This window comes from Lissotriton vulgaris, chromosome 3_2, assembly GCF_964263255.1.
Source record: "Lissotriton vulgaris chromosome 3_2, aLisVul1.2, whole genome shotgun sequence".
NCBI classification, from domain to species: Eukaryota; Metazoa; Chordata; class Amphibia; order Caudata; family Salamandridae; genus Lissotriton; species Lissotriton vulgaris.
The window spans coordinates 295245527-295261877 of NC_141690.1; positions in this window are offsets into that span (position 1 = coordinate 295245527).

Genomic DNA, 16351 nt, shown 5'->3' on the forward strand with positions numbered 1-16351 from the left:
TGTACATTAGTGGAATAATCCTCTTTCCTAAAATGTGTAAAGGTTCAAGTGAAAGTGTTATCTTTATATTTCTGAGCATACACCTTAGTGGCATTGCTAGACCTGGCACCATTGGCATGGGTCTCCTTTCCATTTTTGCTGTTGCCTCATGTATTTCTGCTGGTGTTAGATGCTTTGGGCACTGTGCCACTGCTGTTCAGTGCCACAGTGCAAGTGCTCCCTATTGTAAATTGATGTATTAATCAGTGGTTCCATGTTTGGTTCTTTTGGTTTACTTGTCAGACCCTAGTCTAGTGCACTAAGTGTACCAGGGCATGTAATCCAAATGCTGCTGGTGGGCCTGCAGCACTGGTTGTCCCACCCACAGAAGCAGCCTAGTAAAGTGTGTCTAAGGTCTGCCAATGCAGAGCCTGCGTGCAGTCTGGTACTTTCATGCTGACTGGGCAAGTGCACCCATTTGCCAGTCCCTAAATATCAGTCACCCCTATGGTAGGCCCAAGGGCAGGGTGCATTGTAAGTATAAGGTAGGACAAGCCCTGGTATGTGTGGCATGTCCTAATAGTGAATTAAAGCGATTTTCATTTTTCACTATTGCAAGGCTACCTGTTCTCTATAGGCCAGAATAGGCTGGTAGAATTGTTACATTTTATAATCTTAACAGGCTCAGAGGACATGGTGGAAATTCGAGTTTAAAATACATCTTTTGGTAAAGTTTATTTTAATATTCTGTGTTTGCAAATACCACTTTTAGAAAGTAGGTTTTTGCTTGTCTAACCATTCAAACCTGCCTCTGCTAGGATGTGTATTCCTATGTGTGGTTTCATGAAGTGACAGGGCTGGGGAATTCCAAGTGACAGGCTGAGTTACCCAGTGGTGAATAGAGAGATCTTCATCTAGATGGGAGGGAGGAGTGCACCTGAACCTTGAATAGTGCTGTGCCTGTCTTCCACAATGCTGGCTCCATCCCCTGGGGATTAGCTGATGTCTCTGCCCTGCACACTGAAAGAAGAGGAGTCCTGTCAACAAAGTGCTCCAGGACTGTACTTTCCTTCCACAATGCTGGCTCCACCTCCTGTCGGGCGTCTGATGTTTCTGCCCTGCACTGTGAAAGGAAAGGAGGTCTGGTAAACAAAGTGCTCAGGAACTGGTTTGGACTAGGCACAGGCCCCTCTCCCCTCAGATAACAAAGAATTTTGTGGTATAAATATTGGGTCCCTGCTCCCAAGAAATTAGATCACTTTTGGACTACAAGAAGAAACCTTTACTGAAGAGAGGAACCTGAAGAAATTGAGGAGAGACTATTCCTAATAGTGCTGCTTGGGGGATTGGCCTGCAGTGGTTGCCTTACTGCCAAAGTAAGGAGAAAGGAACTTTGCTTTCAACTTGTGAAGGATCTCCAAGGGCTTGGAAAAGAGCTTGCCTGCAGCTGAAGTCCCAGGGACAACAGACTTCACCCCCCCAGCTCCACAGAGTTCTTGTGGAAGTGTCTGCTGCTGTTCTGGGTTCTCTGAGGAACTGTGTGTCGCATGATGCTGGAAGCGCGACTCAATGAGAAGAAGTGTGTCGCCGCTGGAGCTGTTGCACTGCACCGCATCAGGAGAAGAATCTCGCAACGAGGTCGGAGCGTGCCGCCGTCACTGTACCTGCCGTCGCGACTCCGGAGGGTGTCGCCGCTGGAACTGCCGCATTGCACCGCATCGACCAAGAGCACCTCGCATCCCTGAGAAGAGCGCCGCCATCAGAACTGCTGCCGTCGCATCTTGGATGTCACCACTGTAGTTGTCGCATTGAGCGGAAGCTTTACGCATCGTGGGAGAAGAGTGTCGCCGCTGGAGCTGCTGCCGTCGCATCATAGATGTCGCCGCTGTAGTCCACGCATCGAACCGAGAACTTCTCGCATCCCAGAGAAGCGTGCCACATCTGGAAGATCTTCACATCTTTATTTCTTTGCACCTGAACTTTACCGCATTTCCCATCGCTGTGACATTGCTTGTCGTGGAAGCGTAACGCAACCTAAGGTACATAGACGCAGAGTGTTGCATCTAAGAACTGAACTGAACTAAGCTTAAATCTATCTTAAAGTAATCATAGTGTATATTGTTGTTGTTTATTGTGTTGTGGTAACTCTATATAAAGTCTACTTATTTTTTATATAAAACCTATGTGGTGTCCATTTGGAGTGTTGTCACTGGGTTACTGTATGTGGTCACAACTGCTTAACTTACAACCCCTGTGAAATAAAGCCTTGTCTTCTCTCGCCACGCCACCTTGAGGGTGAGCAGGGGTTATTTTAGGAGTGTAATCCCCCATTCCCTGACTAGAGAAGAGTCCCTATTTGTCACAAGTACCTACCTGTGCCAACTAGAGACCGCCAACTCTAACAAGCATTAATTCTAAGAGACTCTGGATCATGAGTTAAACACAATCCTATCAATACTATAGAGATCATGATCACACACAATACATTTGCAATGTCTTCTAATATAACATCTTTCTGAGTCAGTAATTAGCTTTTGAGGAATTTTTCCTTTTTCTTTTCCTTCACTCATGCTCTCTGCCTGCGCCGACACGCGTGCTCTATGCCTGTGCCGACACTCGTGCTCTATGCCTGTGCCGACACTCGTGCTCTATGCCTGTGCCGACACTCGTGCTCTCTGCCTGCGTCGACACTCGTGCTCTCTGCCTGCGTCGACACTCGAGCTCTCTGCCTGCGCCGACACTCGTGCTCTCTGCCTGTGCCGACACTCGTGCTCTATGCCTGCGCCGACACTCGTGCTCTCTGCCTGCGCCGACAATCGTGCTCTATGCCTGTGCCGACACTCGTGCTCTCTGCCTGCGTCGACACTCGTGCTCTCTGCCTGCGTCGACACTCGATCTCTCTGCCTGCGCCGACACTCGTGCTCTCTGCCTGCGCCGACACTCGTGCTCTCTGCCTGTGCCGACACTCGTGCTCTCTGCCTGTGCCGACACTCGTGCTCTCTGCCTGTGCAGACACTCGTGCTCTCTGCCTGTGCAGACACTCGTGCTTTCTGCCGACACTCCTGCTCTCTGCCGACTCTCGTGCTCTCTGCCTGTGCCGACTCTCATGCTCTCTGCATTGTGCTCCCTGCTCGACCCTCAGCATGGCTGCAGCGATCCCCCCACCGTCCGGGGGCACATGAAGAACCTTGTGGAGGAGGTCTGCCAGCAGCTGCTGAGGCACCTGCAGGGTGACGAGGAGCTGGCTTGCGAGGAGGTGCAGTGGTGTGTGGGCTACCTGCAGAGGATGGTCGGCAGCCTGGAGGCCCCCCCACAGGACCCCCGGGAGGTGGCCCACCTGCTGGCAGACTTCTACGGCTGCCACCTGCTGCCCTCCGCAGTGCTGAAGGCCCTGACACGGAGGCTGCTTGGGTCCAAGGCCTACCTCCTCCGCGAGCAAAGGCTGGCGGCCTTCCTCGCTGACGAGGCAGGTCTGAACCTCGGCCTTCTGCAAGAGATGGAGGCCCTGCTGGGGGGCCGGTGCTGGCTCCGCCTGCGGCTGCAACACGGGTATCTGGCTGAGTTCAGCACGGCTGCCGAAGACGAGAACAAGGCTGAGGCCGACGATCGAGACTTCTCCTGACCCGGAAGCAGCATTCCTAGTCTCAGCACCAATCACCGGGGCACTTTTAAGTTTCCTATTCCACAACATCCATTAATTAAATGTCACTGTGCTCGTGCCAGTGTAGGAGTTGAGTTTCCTATTCCACAACATCCTTCGATTAGATGTCCCTGTGCTCGTGTCTACGTAGGAGTTGAGTTTCCTATTCCACAACATCCTTGAATTAAAGGTCCCGTGCTAGTGCCTAAGTAGGAGTTGAGTTTCCTATTCCACAACACCCTTGAAATAAATGTCACTGTGCTTTGCCTACGTTGGAGTTAAGTTTCCTATTCCACAATATCCTCAAAACTGCTACACGGGATAATGTATGAGGAGAGTAAGCCAAATTCAAGGCATAAAACATTGGGGGCGGCCAGAGAGTTTAGGTTACAAATTTGGTGCAGGATTCGACCTTCGGCCTTATCGAAGGAGAGCCAATGGTTCATATCCAGAACCTCAGCAGCGTATGACAATGAAGAGGGCAATTTTAACTGTGAACACTGACAGAAAATTGCGTCTCCCACAGGTTCTATAGAATCTGTTCAGTGCGCTAGCCTGGGAAACAGCTCTACTTAGACAAAGTTTAATATGCTCTATATCTCACCCAGTTTTTGAAAAAAACCTTTCCGAGATATAAATAGGAATCAATCAATTGCAGTTTTTCAGACTCCAACATCCACTAAAAACACTTCTTTATTCTTCCTGGCAGGTGGACCACAGACCACACTAGGCATGTTATACCAATACTAGATATTGCTGAAGCAGAGGCTATGGAAGTGGCTGTGGTGCTTCTGGATGCAGAAAAAGCCAAGTGGCTAGGCAACATCTGTGGGGTACTTTGGGTGAGAGAGGGCTAGGTCCTGGGTTTTTGAGGGCTTTTCAAGCCATGTATTACAAACGTGTACACAGATCCAACTGATGGGTAACACATCAAGGAGGATCGAGATCTCCAGGGGTATGCGGCAAGGGTGCCCCTGTTCCCCTATTTTATTTGCGTTTTATCTCGATCTATTTATAGCTAGAATTATTAATAATCAGGCAATTAAACCAATTATCACACAAGGCTACGAGACAAAGAATCTTGTGTATGCAGATGATATCGGGATAGTTACATCAGACCCGCAAGGGACAATTAAAGAAATAGAAAGTATGACAGTAAAGTTTGGGAGGCAATCTGGCTACTTGTTAAATAAAGATTAAACGCAATGATATGCTATACCCAATGAGATCTGCAGGATCCTCTGGTAACAGAGAAGGCCATATATTTAGGGGTCAATTTAACATCATATTGGTAATTTGTGGGCCATCAATCTAGATCCGGTATTGGTGAAAATAGAGGCTGAACTTAGACGAATGGACAAGCTACATCTTACGATAATAGGTAGGATTAATGCAATAAAAATGCGGATATTCTCCAAGATTTTATATCAAATTAGAGCGATACCGTTGGAATTACGAGAGAGTAAAATAAAAATAAAAAAATCGAGGCTATGTTTTCAAAGTTCAACTACGGTTATCAGAAGATACGACGGGCATATCATTTCTTGACTTTGCCTAAAGAAGGGAGGGGCCTAACATACTATTTTTTTACTGGGCCTGTGTCTTACAACAGTTTGGCACGCTGTATTTCTTAGATATTTGACTGACTGACTTACTTACTATGGTTTGGCAACATTCCTCCAGGCAGTAAAAATAGGATATAAATCCATAAAATAAATGTGAAAAGTGCAACATATGAGATAATGCTGGATATTTTTGGATATGTGTTTAATTAAAAAACAAGCAATAAAAACAAATAGCTATGGACTTATAGTTCTCTTTGCCTAAGCTGCATTTGAAACTTCTACTATATTCTTCCTATACATTTTACACAATAATATCCTCATGTGGGCATTAGAGGTTGTGCAATAAAATCATATCGTGACCATGCATAGTGCAAATGTGCAGCAATATTTCAATAGAAGGGGTATATTGATTTGGTACAGACATTAACCAATAGCATTTAAAAATGTTAATCTCTTAAACCACACTGCTTGTAAAACTTTGCTTACAATAAATACTATTTTTGGCGAGGTGTCACTTTTTAAAATCCTAAAAGCTTTTAAATAGCCGAGTACCCATGTTGCAGCAAATTGGAGCTAACCATTTGTGACATGTAGTGCAGTACTCCCTGCAAAAGAACAATATATGTTTCTCATCTTCGTTACTTAGGCCACATGCAGAGCAGATTTTAAGATCTTGATTTGTACATCATTTACTTGTAAAATCCTCAGGGGAAGAGCTTGATAACAAAATCGTATATATTCAAATTCTTAGTTAATGGTGAGAATATTAGATCTAAGAATTCTTCAAACATTGGAAATTGCTTAAAAGTTAAACATTTTGTAATTGCAGACCCACTAGAATTGTTAGTTACATAACGATCATTGATGTAGGCCCGTTATCTATCTTTTAGCAGTTTGTGGTCATTTTTGTAATAGTAATAGGGTTGTCCAACAAATTCTGCATTCCAAGTTTGGATAAACCAAACTGAGACAGAGTTGACCTATGGGATATTCCTGGCTCCTGTGAGTTTCAATAGCTCTTACAATGAGTCTTAATAAACTTCATGTTCGCTTGTAGTCCAGAGACAGATCAAGTATGCTAGAGTTTTTAAAACAGCCAGGTCAGCGACTCCTTTCATCCCAACATCAAAATGTCGGAAATTTTAATACTGAAGATTTTGAACAGGAAATAACAAAGTTTAAGGTCATTGCAGGTGAAAAACCAAATTTTCCTTGTGTGTGTTGTCGATGCATTCATTACAAAAGTCAAACTAGGTTAGTTGATTTATATTTAAAAAGTGAAGATGAAAATAATAGTCAGTGGAAAGATTTTGCGACTTATTTGTTGGTAGAAAACTGTTTTGATTTGGGTTTTGAGCAACGTATTTGTAAATATTGTTATAATAAATTAAATGAAAGTAGAATGCCTGCTAGAGCTGTACATAATAATCTTGAGTTGATAAATATTCCATCAGAACTGAAGGATTTGAATACTTATGAGACTATTCTGATTCAATGTGTACATCATTTTCAGGCTATTGTTCGTATGGAGCCTAAGACTGGGAAATTAAATCCTTCAGATTTACAAAGAGGATTAAAGGGTAGAGTTGTATATTTGCCACTTGATTTAAAAAAAATATTGAGACAATTGGTGTTGAAAATGTAGAAGAGGAACCTCTAGTTATTCTAGTTAATGGTGTACCTACAAAGAGTAAGATAATCTGGCAAGATTTAGTGGATGTTAGAAAAGTCAAAAAGGCAACGTTGTATTTAGTCAAAAACAATAAATACTATACTAATGTATACGTAGAAGAGGAGGAAGTAAGTGAAGAAGAAGAGGATAATGATTTGTCTATTGGACAAATTGAAAAAGTCGACCTGTCCAGAAGCGAAGAAATTTATGAACATTACAGTGTTCATCCACTGCATTCCAAAGAAGCAATGGGGAATGCTATTGAATTATTTCAGATAAAAAAAAGCAAAAGGAAGTCCTATTAGTGTATGGGAAGAAAGTTTGGAAGGTCGTTGTTTCCCACAGTTATTTCCAACAGGCCAAGGGGCACGATATGATGATCGACCTATGCAGATTCCTGCATCTGAGTACCGGACAACAAGATTATATGCAGAAGATCCGAGATTTCGTCAATGTATTCCATATTTGTTTCATCTTCTGTTTGAGAGTGACTTATCTGGACTTTCTTATGCGGTAAACCATATCTTAAAAAGTGGAGTGCTTCTGCAAAATGTTTCAGCAATGGAATTTATGGATAAAGTGCAACAGAAAGACAGTGTTTTGGATTCTCACCTAATTAATTTAATGGCATGTCAGCGTGGTACTAATGAGTATTATTACCGTCATCATGGAGATTTAAAATGCATGCTAAGAAACTTAGGAGCATATCAAAGCATAAATTCTATACCAAATGTCGTTTTGGATTTCCACGACCAGTACTTTCATGCTAACATGGATATTCAATATGTTGCAGACAACTCTATTGCTGTGGCTCGATACGTAACGTCTTACATCACCAAATCTGAAAAGACGGAACTGAAGGAGATGTGGGAAGACATTTCTCATGAAAAGAGCCTAAGCAAGAAATTGTATACGTACAGTTTGAAGATGTTATCTCATCGAGAAATTGGAGCATATGAATGTTGTGATCGATTATCATCAGAAAGTCTTCATGCGGAATCTAGAACTATCCTGTGGGTGAGTTTAGGTCTTGCAGGAACACGAAACCGTGTTTTGAAACCTGTTCAAGAAATTGAATATTTAGCACAGAAAGAACCAAACAGTACAGACATTCTGAAGACAAATATGTTGGATACATACTATCCAAATAGAAGTACTCTGCTTGAAAACATTTGTCTGTATGAAATACTTCAAAACTACACTTTTAATTACAGAGAATATTGATAAAGGTGTATACGCTGTGATTGAACATGAAGGATGTCTGGTCAAACAAAGAAAAGGACACTTGATTAATCACCGAAAACTGAGTTGCGAAACTCCTGACAAAAGAGAATTTTACTATTTAGCTCTTTTGCAACTCTTTAAACCATAGCGTACAGAAGAGGAACTACTTGGTGACTTTGATAGTTATGAAGATTCATTCAACGCATCTAAATGTAGTAGCGAATGTCCTGTTTTTAGTAATTATCTCCAAATGTTGAATGATGAAATAGAGCAAGAAGCGACAATTGCAGCGGAGATTGCTAGAGATAGTTCACAAGGTAGTCAAAGTTCGGCTTCATTAAGTCAAGATCCACTGGGACAACCAATTATCCAAAATGAAGCAGCCACCGCCATGGATGAGGTGGAAAGAGCAATGCAGCAAGGTCAAGAGGAAGTAATAAACTTAGAAGAATTAAAGAAGCAATTTAATCTTGAGCAAAGACAGATATATGATGAAGTGACAGAGCACATTGAGCATGGCTTTCGTCATGAGAGAAAAGATTGCTCATGTATGTCATTTGAACCTATTCGACTATATGTAAGTGGAGAAGCTGGAACTGGTAAAAGTTTCCTAATTAAAGGAATTACTACATATCTACAGCAAATAACTCAGTCAACACTGTCTTATGTTGTTACTGCTCCAACTGGATTGGCAGCACATAATATTATAGGTATTACGTTTATTGATGCTGCCAGTTAAACATGAAAATAAATTACAATATCACAAGCTATCTGGAGAAGCTTGTTGTGAAGTTTCTAGAGTCCTTAAAAAATGAAACTTCTCATTAATGATGAGGTAAGCATGGTATCAAATTTAATGCTTGCTTTTGTGCATTTAAGAATTCAACAGATACTTAAGACAGAGTATGATGTGTTATTTGGAGGCAAACATGTCATAGTTTTTGGAGATCTACTGCAGCTAACTCCTGTGAAAGGACAACCTGTATTTGAAACTGTTACACATGAGGAGACCAGAAAGTGCTTGGGCAGTATTGGAAATGTAAATATATGGTCACATTTCAAATATACTGAACTCATTCAAAATATGTGACAGGCAAAGTATACTAAATATGGAAATATTCTTCAAGATATAAGAATTGGAAAACTAACTGAAGATGCGAAAGAAACTTTAAAAACACGATTACTTTCCAAGTTGTTTCCCAATGAAGATAATGTAGCTGAGAAAATATATACTAGAGGTAGAAGATAAGTCAGTCATATGCTTGATGCCGACTCTACAGGAATGTTTGGTGTTCAATGAAAAAATGTTGGAGTTAGAAAATCAACAAATTAAGAAACTGGAAGCTAAAGATAGAATAGAGCATGAAGGAAGTACTATTGTTTTGTCCCACAAGTTGAAGTTAAAATTGGATTCTCTACAGAAATCTATATCTAAAACTGCTGGCTTAGAAAAGAATCTGTATGTATGTTTAAATTGTCGGATTATTTTACGGAGAAATTTACATGTAGAAAGAGGTTTGGTGAATGGAGCAATGGGTAATGTTGTTGGTTTTGTGAAGTACCCAAATAGAGATGAGATTGAATTTTTAAGAATCAAATTTGATGGAATTGAGGAAGTTCAACAATTCAGTCGTTGTTCAACTCGTTTTTTGCTTGTGAAAGACTTATATGTCCGTCGGTAGCAATTTCCTATTTGTTTGGCATATGCAGTGGCTATTCACAAATCTCAAGGTTTAAGTGTAGATTGTGCTTTGGTAAATATTGGAAGCACTGTAGTCAAAGAGGGTATGGCCTATGTTGCTTTATCTCTAGTGAATGAGTATAATAGGTTAAGAAGAGAATATGCTCCAAGTTTACCTCAATATCCTTTAATTCAAAAGTGTATGATAGGTCAAAAAAGGATATATGAGGAAAAATGTAGTGAAGTAGTAGAGAAACGAAGAAAACAAGATGAAGCTGTCATTGGTAGCAGAAAGCAAAAGGTTACTATTTAAGAGATTGTTGGATTTAAATTTGAAAACAGTTCTGGTGTCAAATGCTATGCAAATGTAGTGGTTAATGTTGTTTTTTTCTTAAAAATTTACAGCAACAGATTGTACAAAATCGGGAGCAAACATTTTGTTGTTCTCTAAATTCTGTCTTTGAGAAATGTAGTAGTGATAATAGTGAAGTACCAAGTGTTTCAGAACTACGGAATGTTTTAGACATATGTGCTGGACTAAATCAATTTTCTCAGAATATTCAGCAAGATTGTCAGGAATTTATTATGTATATGCTTACAGTTTTGGAAGATGAAGGTGTAGATATTGATAGTCTTTTTGGCCTTTCTTATAAATGGAAACGTAATTGCGATATTGGGCGGTGAGTGAGCAGTGGCAGGGCTCACAGCTGCTTTGCGCGCAGACATTGCATTTTAAATTGTGGTCATGCTGTGTTTTAATCACGGACTGTGCTGCACAGCTATTTTAATTCTAACCATTTCTTTTGTTTTAGCGGCTGTACTTTTAGAGGTGATTCCGCTGGGGTCAGGTCCTTAGTTGGCTGAGGCTTCCTAAATCCCCCCTGTATTCCCTGACTCACCGGACGCATTTGGGGTGACTGTCTTGTCTTCCCTCCTCCACGCCTCGGTCCGACAGGGTGGCTAGCACCGTTGAGCGGAGGGCGTGGAGGTGAGAGACAGTCACTTCCGCTTCCGCTCTGCGAGTGACCGGTTAGCGGTCTAGTGGCTGCGAGGCAGACGGGCTGAGGACGTCAAAAGGGAATCAGAGACGTGGGTCGAGTGGCGGTGAGTGAGCAGTGGCAGGGCTCACAGCTGCTTTGCGCGCAGACATTGCATTTTAAATTGTGGTCACGCTGTGTTTTAATCACGGACTGTGCTGCACAGCTATTTTAATTCTAAACATTTCTTTGTTTTAGCGGCTGTACTTTTAGCGGTGATTCCGCTGGGGTCAGGTCCTTAGTTGGCTGAGGCTTCCTAAATCCCCCCTGACTCACCGGACGCATTTGGGGTGACTGTCTTGTCTTCCCTCCTCCACGCCTCGGTCCGACAGGGTGGCTAGCACCGTTGAGCGGAGGGCGTGGAGGTGAGAGACAGTCACTTCCGCTCTGCGAGTGACCGGTTAGCGGTCTAGTGGCTGCGAGGCAGACGGGCTGAGGACTTCAAAAGGAGGATGTCTTACCGGAAGCGCAGCGGGCGCGACAAAGGCGCGCCGAAGTGTCGCCAAAGTCGAGCCCGTCTGCGCCCGTCCGCGGCCGACTGCGGGCTAGGGCGACTACCCCTGGTCCGGATGTCAAGATCTGCTGGGACAGGGAGCAGCTCCTCAGACTATGTCCGTCCACTTTACCATCATGCAGGCACGGTATGTCTAGTAAATGTAAATGTATAGGCATTTATATAGCGCACTACTTACCCGGAGGGTCCCAAGGCGCTTTGACCGCTGCGAAACCCTTCCTGGCTTCCCTGAGAGATGGTCCCTTAATGGGTATCTCCAGGGTGAGACCAGGCATCCCCGGCGGTCTGGTGGGGCCGTTAGTGAAGATGAGGCAAGCTAATGCCCAGAGTTGCCGAGTGTGATCGCTGATCAGAGTGGGCACCGAGGCGAGAGAATTATCGAGTCCGCTGACCCTGGTCCAGAAACCTGCCGCGCCGGGAATCGAACCCTGGTCCCGGGCCGTCCTCTGCTCTCGGGTCTGCCGCCTCTAACCAGTGAGCCACACTACTTCACAGTTTGTGCTCACCACGGCTTTTGTTTTACCACCATGCTGCCAGACGCTGGGGAGCTAGCTGCTCTCACCTGTGGTCTCCTCAACGTGAGGTCACTGCGCAAGCATAGACTTGACATTTTCGAGCTGCTTGCGGAGAGAAAGTTTGACCTATTGTTCATCACGGAGACATGGTTAGACCAGTTCTCTGACTCGGACATCATCGAGGCTATGCCTAAGAGCTACTCGATGGTTAGGCAGGATATGCCAGTAGGGAGGGGAGGGGAGATTGCAATTATTTTTAGGAAACCCCTGGGATGTTTGTTGGAAAGCATACTGGTTGCTGAGAGTGAGGTGGGAGCATTTACTATACAAGTTAACGGGGGTAAGACGATTAAAGGCTTTCTCGTTTATAGACCCTCAGGGCCGTGGGCCAAATTCAGGGAGAGTCTGTTAGAAAATTTAACAGAGGCAACGCTGCGTAGGGACAGATTCCTCCTACTGGGCGATTTGAATTTGCACTTAGATTGCCCAGAGGACAAAGGAGTTGAGGAATTTTGCCGGTATATTCAAGCCCTTCAGCTTGAACTTAAGGTCTCGAGCCCCACGCACCGGCAGGGGCACCTCCTGGACCCGGTTTTTGCTAACTGGGAAGGGGTTGAGGTGTCCACTATCGAACCTATCCCCTGGACAGACCATTTTTTGGTGGTCTTTTCTATAAACACCTCTAAAGCCACTAAATCCAGTCAGGCACCCTTAAATTATTTAAGGAGGAAGTGGGCTAAATTCTCATTGGAGGATTTTAATCGTGCTCTGACTAGGGACGGCCAACCGGGAGGGGAGGATATAGAAATGGCGGTTTCTAACCTCAATAAGCGCATCATTCAAGCGCTTGACCAGACCGCCCCACTCTGTCGCTCATCTGCATGCGGCCGTAAGGAAAGATCAGCCCCATGGTTAAGTGGAGAGCTGAGGCAAACAAAGGCGGAATGCAAGCGGGCCGAAAGAGTATGGAGGGTGTCATATGACACCCAGGCTAGGGAACTGTTTCTAGAAAAAAGGCGGCATCATCATAGGCTGATCAAAAAGTCAAAGGCAGCCTTTTATGCAGGACAAATCTTAGGGGCAAAAAACTCAGCCAAAGAACTCTTCGGCATCTATAAGTCCTTGACTACTTTAGACTCATCGGCAGACCCAGAGATTTGTTCGCCCGAAACATGCGATCGAATTGCCAAATATTTCTCCACTAAAGTAGAGAAAATTTACTCGACTTTTCCTAATCCACCCCCTGTAGGAGTTGAGTTTGAGGCAACATCGGAGGGCATGGAGACGGAGGGGTCGCTCACGAACTTTAGTACCCCCCCACCTGAAGAGCTAGTCAGGGTATGCCTCTCTGTTAAATCGGGCTCCCCCTTGGACCCGGTGTCCCCTAAACGTTTTGGGGACAGCCTGGAAGTGTTGGAGCCTTACATAAGGCATGTCCTGGACACCTTCTTCAAATCGGGTATGTTACCTGAAGGGTGGAAACAGGCTGTGGTACTCCCTCTCCGGAAGAAATCCCACATTGGTTTTGAGGTGTTGGAAAATCTGAGGCCCATTTCACTCCTGCCTTTTCTGTCCAAAGTGGCGGAAAAGGTGGTTAACACCCAAATCATGAAACATGTGGAGGAGGCGGGATTGCTCCATGCCACGCAGTTCGGTTTCAGACCGCGCCATTCTACCGAGTCCGCCCTTCTTATGGCAACAGAACATCTGAGACAGGGCGTAGATGAGGGGCAAACGATGGCCCTGATCCTGCTAGACCTCAGTGCGGCGTTCGACACTGTAGCACATACCACCTTGCTACAGTGTCTGAACAGAGGTGGCATCACTAACACCGCGCTGAGGTGGATCCAGGTCTTCCTTACGGGGAGAAGTTTTCAAGTGAGGCAAGGCGACTGCTATTCCAAGGGGGTACCTTTGGGCCAGGGCGTGCCTCAGGGCTCGTCCCTGAGTCCAACCCTTTTCAATCTATATGTAGCACCTGTAGCCTCCATTGTGGAGAGTCATGGTCTCCAATTGGTATCATATGCCGATGATACGCAATTGATCATCTCCCTGTCGCACGCGCCCTGTCTTGCTGCAGATGACTTCCGGTCGTGCATGAAAGAACTTGTCGACTGGATGGCCATCAATTGTTTGAAACTTAATGGCAGCAAGACAGAGGTGTTGGTGGTAGGGAGAGCCCAGTCTGCTTGGTCCTCGGCATGGTGGCCACCCTGTTTAGGACCAACCCCCATCCCCTGCCAGGAGGCAAAAAACCTAGGGGTATGGTTTGATGCAGGTCTTACTTTTGGGCCCCAGATCAACTGTGTGGTTGGCGTATGTTTTGGGGTACTGAAAAGATTGAGGAAAGTCCTAGACCTACTGCCGATGGAAGCTCGACAAACTTTGGTACATGCTTTGGTAACCGCCAGGATGGATTACGGGAACCTGCTTTACCTGGGGGTGCCAGAGAAAAGCATGGCTCGCCTCCAAGTGCTGCAAAATGCGGCAGCTCGTCTGATCCCCAGGCTGCCCAAAAGGGCGCCTTCGAAGGCGGCCCTGCAAAAGCTACATTGGCTCCCGGTGAGGCGCAGAGTTGAATATAAAGTCCTCTGCACGTGTCACCGCATTCTGAACGACAGGGCACCTCAACCATTGAGGAAACTGGTTGAAGTTTACAAACCCGCTCGAGCGCTCAGATCCGCCGGTGGGGGTCTGTTTAGGGTCCCCAGGGTGAAGAAAGCGCGCATGGGAGGCAGATCCTTCAGGTGCCTAGCGGCAAACTACTGGAATAAACTTCCAGTGGACTTGCGCCTGGAACCTGAAGAAGCGAGGTTCCGAGCGAAATTAAAAACCCACCTCTATGCGAAATAACTGACTACACAGCTACTGTGCCCCCTGTTTGCTGCCTCTCCCACTTTCAGCGCGTGGACACGCCGGTGCGCGTAACTCAGCGCTTTACAAATGTCCATATTATTATTATTATTATAATTGTTCATTTTCAAGTAGTACTGACATACACTCAGAAAGATTTATATATTTAACATTACCAGACTGTAAAGCAGTGTCCTTTAATAAACTAGTTAAAGATGCGCATCAGAACATGGTTTGCTCTCAATGTAACTCAGAAATGTTATCAACATTATTTATCCACAGATATGGACAGTATGTAAATTTAATGTTTCAACTATGCAGAACTGATGGAAGTAAATTGTCAACTTTAATTAAAAATGTTGTGGCTTCTCAAATATCTATTTCTAGAAGAACATTTGTAACTATAGCAATTATCTTTCATGAAGGTCCTTCAACATCATCAGGACATTACACAGCTTATTAGAAGTCTCCAACAGGCTGGACGCTCTGCAATGATAGTCAATTGACTTTTAAGAAACGTTTGCCTTTTGACTTAACAAATTCTTATCTGCTATTTTTGCAACCCAAATTTCAGTAAAATTACTTGGTGTAGGAAGATTAATACTGTAATGATAAGAAACTCTGCTGTTTAGAAATATCGTGTGACTGAGGGTGTGCAAATTTAGAAATGAAACTTGTATTTGGCATAGTGGAGAAGTGTGGCTCAGGGGTTAGAGGCGGCAGACCTGGAACCTGAGATCGGCCCTGGACCAGGGTTCAATTCCCCGCCTCGGCGGGTCTTGGGCTCAAAAATTCCACGGACTCGATAATTCTCGCTCCGGTGCCTTCTCGACTCACGGGTTCACACTCTGCGACTCTGGGCAATAGCTTGCTTAATCTCCACAACGGCCCCTCGCGGTGGGATGCCTGGCTTTCACCTTGTGGATACCCTGCCGGGCTTATCTCACAGGGGAATACCAGGATGGGTTCCCTAAGCAAGCGCCGGGAAACCCACTGCGGGTAGCTGTGCACTATATAAGCTCAACTACATTTACATAGTGATAGTATCAGGTACAGGTTTACTTAATGTTTGATGGTACAGAACACGTTGGAATTTTCACTCGAAAGATCGAGAAAAGAATGGATAAGAGTACAATTAAGTAATTTGGGAAAATAAGGAGTTAACTCATGCTATTTGGCCACGCGGAAAAGTATGAGACAACAAAATGTGTACTTGAGATAAATGTTTTTAGAACATACATGCAGTTTGTAACTGTGGAAGATGTAGTGTCCTAGAAATTGCGAATTAGAGAAAAACATTTAAGACATGTTTTTTTTCAGGTAATTACATTATGTATAGAGATGTTGTACGGGTTTTTAAAACAATCATTTTGATTGTGGTTTTTTTTGCCCGCTGTCATATGAGTACTATTGAAATCACTGCTTATAGTGAAAATCAATATATTCTGAGGACAGCAAAAATAAACCATGTAATATGTTGTCCAAGTTATTTTGTTAGATTGGATTTAGAAATATTTATTATAACAGATTTGTTTATCGTCTTCCACAGATATTACATTTATAAGGTAAGCACGACTAATAAGAAAAAAAAAATCATTAGTTTCTTATTTATATTTCTCCCTATAGTTTCCTCTCTGCCTCTCTCTTATCCTTACTCCTTTCATCCCCTTC